The sequence below is a fragment of the Passer domesticus genome, chromosome Z, assembly GCF_036417665.1.
Source record: "Passer domesticus isolate bPasDom1 chromosome Z, bPasDom1.hap1, whole genome shotgun sequence".
Taxonomy (NCBI): Eukaryota; Metazoa; Chordata; class Aves; order Passeriformes; family Passeridae; genus Passer; species Passer domesticus.
Genome location: NC_087512.1, coordinates 27,391,613 through 27,397,612, shown reverse-complemented (window position 1 = coordinate 27,397,612; position 6,000 = coordinate 27,391,613).

Here is a 6,000-nt window from a genome sequence, read left to right as displayed (position 1 = left end):
TCACAAATAAGTTGAAGAAGTCAGAGCTTCAGGCAGGTCAGGAAAAGATTGGCCAGACCAGGTGTGGCAAAGCTCAGCCTGAGGTGCTTCACACTCAGTGCAAAACCTGTGGCCTGTTACTGTCAGTGGCAGTGGCATCCTACAGAATGACAAGGCTATGTTCCCATCCCAATGCCCTACACATAGTCCTTTGCCCTTCCAGCTGTGTAGGTGTGGGCAAAGGGAACAAAGAGGAAATCAGAGTGTGGCTATGGCCAGCAGCTTCACAGAGACACCTGCTCAAGCCATCAGGGTTCCAGTGCACCTTGGCCTCGGTCCCGCACACACCAACATCCACAGAAATTTTCAGAATAGAATGCAGCTGTAACAGCTCAAGTGTCAAGCAGTCTACGATGTGTATGGCCCATCAAGAAATGAGTAAAGCACTTGTAACTTGCATTTACTTTAAAATACTGGTCTAAATTGTGGTTTCATTGTAGTGCTTCCGGTCTTTGAGCAGAATGGACTTACTGATCTTACTGTCACTCAGCTAGTCTGAAGTACCTACTAATTTCACATTGCTCTATTAATAGGATTCTAATCGGTTGCATCTCTTTCAGTTCAATAATTTCACTTGACAAGCACAACTAATTTGTTATTTGGTTTCTTTATTGCTTTTTCTGTACTGTTCTTGAAATGTTCAAGCTTATTTTTAATCAGATTGAGCAGCTAATAATAATCTTAAACTGTTAAAATTGGTATTTTTTATGATTTCACTTAAATGCAACAGTAAAGGCTACATTTCTCTGTCTTGACCAGCACAGAATTTTGTTTTAATTCACAAGAGGCTGGTTAGAATTACAGCATTGAATCTCATCTTATAGAGATAATTTATAAAAAACACCAACAATATATCATTGCCTGCTAGCAATATATAACAACATAATGCCGTTCTAATGTTAAAAGATGAAAGGGCCTGGTTATTGTAAACTGATATGGCTGCTATCAATGTACTGGGGGCTACCTGATCAAAGGCTTGACTTTCCTATGACACTTAAGCCTTACTTTCCAGGAGGTTTCAAGCATAACCATATAATCACAGAATCATAAAATGATCCCACTGAATCAGATGGGATTTTAAAAGGCCATCTAGTCCAACCCCTGCACTGACCAGGGACATCTTTTACTAGATTGATTTGCTTACAAATCACAGCCTGTATAAACAAAACTTTTAAAATCATAGTGTTTTTTTTTGCTTCTTGGTAAATGTTCTGCTACTTGTTTCTGAAAACAAGCCTCTGGGATCAGAGTCTCTCTTAGAGGAATTGGAGGAAAACGAAAACTGACACAATTGCTGGAGTTCTGGTTTGCAAACAGGAATATCAGAAAGTCATATCTCAGAGGACAACACAAAGTTGAGTAAAGCAGCATATTACTGAAATAAAGATTTTGCTATCCAATAAGTAAGAAAATTTTACTCAGTGAAGAACTCTGCTGTTGTTTCCAGGGGAAACCGAATTTACTCCAAAAGAGGATTTATCCCAGCTGCTCCATTTCTTTGTTTTTCCATTCTAGTAGCCAATCTACTCACAGGTAGGAAAAGTCACATTAAACGAGTATTTGGTGTCATCTAGCGGTAACATTTGTTTCAGCAACTTTGTCAGGTGTACAACGATGCAGATGTAATCTTCCAGGAAATTCTATCTGATTTTGGTCTTACGCTTTTTTCTAGTTAATAAAGGAGAGAGCCTATGTAAAATAAAAATCTGTGTCCCTTTAGACTTATGGTTCACTCTAAAATCAGAGATTTTTCCCCCTGCAAATTCTTTTCTCTTTCTTCTAAAAGTAAGAGAATACTGACTTCATGGTTTTGATGGAGGACTTTGCTAACACAGTTGCACAGTTGCACTGAATTATGATATCAAAAGTGCCTGAGAAGGTAAGTTTTAGCTTTCCTGCCCTACTGCCATAGAAAGAGAGATGACTTTAATCGTGTTCTTCAAAAAAGAGTGGTCAGAGTGCAAAGTGTTGTGTTCAAGAAATTTTTTTGTTTGGTGGGTATTTTCTCTTTACATCCCCCCATCCCTCAGGTATTCCTGATGCTACAGGATAGACAGTGTTGCTGATTAATTATATAGCCGTGACAGTGACTGGATGGGAATTGGCATCATTGACATAATCTGATCCAAAGTAAAACCTGACAGGCAAAGGTCAACACGAGCAAGTCAAACCAGCACCCTCAGCTAAACAGGTAGGTAGAAATAGCCTTTCTCTTCTGTGCAAGAGGAGCATCCTGGGGAAAAAGAACTGGTAATTGTAGAGTAACTAAGCATGTTACTTCTCTAAAAGCAGCATGGTCTAAATAAGACAGACTTGTTCAAGCGAGTTCAATGACAGATTCATTTTTGCAGTAGTAGGCTGCAGAACCAGGTGAAAGGTCAGGCAAAACCAAGAACGGAAGACACATGAAAACAGAATTGTTGATAACATTATTGTCTGATAACAATTTTCCAAATTACATATTACATATCCATAGTAATGGATATCCCTAATTAAACATCCTGCCTGGCTTGCAGGTCGTGAGAAGTGAGAGCAAACTCTTCAGAGATGAGCTAGAAGGTTTGGTAAGTTAAAAAAGAGAAAAATAAATCAGACTTTGTCAGCCTCTGCAGATCTCTTGTCTGAAGCCAGAGCAGATATGCCCACAGAAGGAGGCGCTGCTTCATCACTTTCCACACCTCACGGTGGCACCTGCAGTCATCCAGGGTCCTCAGCTGCTAGTCAGGATTTGGATACAAAGCTCGTGAGGTATTCTGAAATTACACCTTTGATTCGTTTTCTGTGATTTTTCCCTGGACCTTAGTGAAAGGTTTCTTCCAGACTATTTTTATAATTTTAAAAGACTGTTCACATGTCTGTCTACTCTTCCAGAAGAAACAATCAGAGTCATTTGAATACAGAAAGGTTGTTTAGCAAACATGGTATGTTGCTGTGAGAAATTTTCTTCTGTTCTTCAGCCATTGTCAGAAGATAAAACAAGTTCCTTGACAGAATCAATTTGTCAGGTAGAATTTAGACTGTGTATGCTGAAAAATTACATGAGAAAGAGAAGAATTCTTAAAAAGAGAAAAAAAAATCACAAGTGCTTTGTCCAATAGTATTCCCTTAAATGGCAGAGTCAGATACAGCTGGCATGGTGAAGTTAAGTGTTTATTTTTCAGTGGGTGCAAAAAGCCCCAAAACAAATAGTTAAGCAATTACGCAAAGTGATCTACATCATGATGTTGACACTTATTAAAGAATCACTGGAATTCTATCTGGGACTCTTCCTTAAAACAGGGCTTTTTAATCCTTAGGTGTCAAAGTTCTTTCTAAAAGGCCAGTGAATTTGTTTATTGAACTGAGACTTAAACATATTATGCCTTTCCCAAAACCTCAGAAATAAAGCTGCTATTAAAATCCTCCTCCATTTGAAGGAGCTGTTTTTCTATGCTGCTTTATTCTTCCTTTTTTGTTTGTTTGTGTTTCTGTGTTTGTGCTTCTGAGTAGTTTAAGCTTTGCGTTTTTGTCAGAGGTACTACGACTCAGAGCAGAGTGATGGTATTTTGCTTTTATTCCCTTGCTTTATTGTTGTAGAAGGCAAATATATATATATAAGGCAAGGAATACCTGTATCAATCCTTAAGCTGACTGCATATCTTCCTTCAGATATGTTAGTGAAGAGATGTTGCTGGAACATTTCTTTCTTTGTGTTTTTAAACTTTTCATTTGCTTTGAGTTAATGTTAAAAATCATGGGCTTTTAAAATGGATGAAAAATAGATCTCTGCTACCAATTCAGTTTCTCTTTCATGTACGAATCTATTAGTACAGCAAGAAAAACAGCAGTATTTCTGCAATTTTTACTACCTAGCATCCCTGGACTAAGAGATAGATAGGATAAATTTGAGAATACGTGTCCCATTTCTGTGTTATCACTGCCCTGCTCCCAGTATTGTGTCTCAGCTAATGTTTTCATTTTACTCAGTAATTCCTCTACTGAGAAGGACGGATACACACAGAGTACATGCTTACTTGTAAGGAGGGGACTTCAGACCCTGAAGTAATTTGTTTGCTGGGAACCCACAGTGCTCAAGTGGGTGATGATGTGAAAGAGGCCATTTGGTTGGCAGTATCTGTAAGATGTAGAACATTGTAGAACATTGTGTCATCTGAGGATTATAGCTGGGAGGGTCTTGTCATATGTCACTCTCATTGGATGCCATGGCAGTAGCTATTTCTTGCTCCTCTGAAAATCAGACTGGGAATCTGCAGGTCTGCAGCAGTAGGAACAGTTTGGAAGCTGTGTTTTATTCTTTGCATATCATGTGCTGGAATGACAATCATATGGATAAATTTTCCACTCTTAACTGGTGACATAATTGGTAAATAACCATAAATGGAAGCATAAGGCTTCCACAGTGTCTGTGAAATAAGTTCCTGCTAAATCAGGCCTTGACAACACGGTGCTTACTTGGCAGTACAAACAGCTTGTTAAACAGAACATATCTATCCCCGTCATACAGTCTAGCAAGATTGTGGTGACTGCACACTTAATTTTACATAAAGTAAGATTACCTAACCTATTTTCAGTTCAAGACAGGCTATCACTCACATGAGAGTGGGCAAAACTATTTGAATAAACTTTCTGCATCCTTTGGACTTTTTGGAGGATGTTCCTTTTATAAGGGTTGCTTTCTCTGATGATTGTTTTGGTTCCTTCTCTCAATCCTTTTTTTCCTTCCTGTTTCTCCTGATTAGATGGATAGTAACAGGCAGTTTTATAAGTCAGACCTGACTTACACAACATTCCTAAGTTGCTGGCATAGCAGTAAATCAGTTATCAGTTACGAGAAATATGTTTTCTGGGAATTTTTCCTGTTTGGGCTTTGTAAATCAATTTGCATGTAAGTTTGTGTGAAAATGTTCCTTAAAACAATCACCCTGTTTCACAGTAATTTCAGACTTGCAGCTGTAGTGAAATACAGCCTTTCTGGGGATTAAGTAAAATTTCCGGAAAAGAACTTGATGGATATCCATGAGTTCATAAATAAACTTCTCAATAAAACTGCAACAAAGGAACTAGTTTTCCTAAAAGAATATAAAATACATTTTCTCTGCCTTTTCTAACATAATAGAAATGCTCACATGGAAAAGCTTTAATTTGTGAACTGAAAGACAAGATAGATAAAGTCAGTCAAAATGTCCACCAATTTTTCAATTTTATTTTCTCTTTTAATTTCTTTTAACTCCTAAGTGATTTAAATTTTGAAACAAAATCATTGCAAGTTTAAGAAAAAAAGTAGAAAATGCCCCATTTGGAAGCACTGGGGTTTAAAAGTTGTTTTGTTCTTGTTACATAATAATACAAATAAAAAAATATAATTTTATTTACAAAAATAAAACAATATAATAATTGAATTGCAATTTTTGGAGTGGTTTAAATAAACTGACATTGTATTTTTAGAACTTTTTTGTTTCAATAGCTCAAGTTAACAACTTACAGTAAGTGCATGCTATTCCTGATATGATAACTGCACTGTAAGAGGAACTGGAGTATCCAGCTCAGTGGAGGATGAGAACTGGTGAGGCCACACCTTGAGTGCTGTGTCCAGCTCTGGCCCCTCAGTTTGGGAAGGAACTTGAGAGGCTGGAGCGCATCCAGAAGAGGCAACGAGGCTGGAGAGGGACTGGGAACACAAACACTGTGAGGGATGACTGAGGGAGCTGGGGGTGTTTAGCCTGGAGAAAAGGAGACTCAGGGGTGACCTTGTCACTCTCTCCAACTCCCTGAAAAGAGGTTGTAGTCAGGTGGGGGTCAGTCTCTTTCTCCAGGCAGTAACTGACAGAGCGAGGAGACACAGTCTCAAGCTGCACCAAGGGAAATACAGGTGAATATTACAAAGAAGTTTTTTACAGAAAGGGTGATAAAGTACTGAAATGGCCTGCCTGGGGAGGTGGTGGAGTCACCATCCCTGAATGT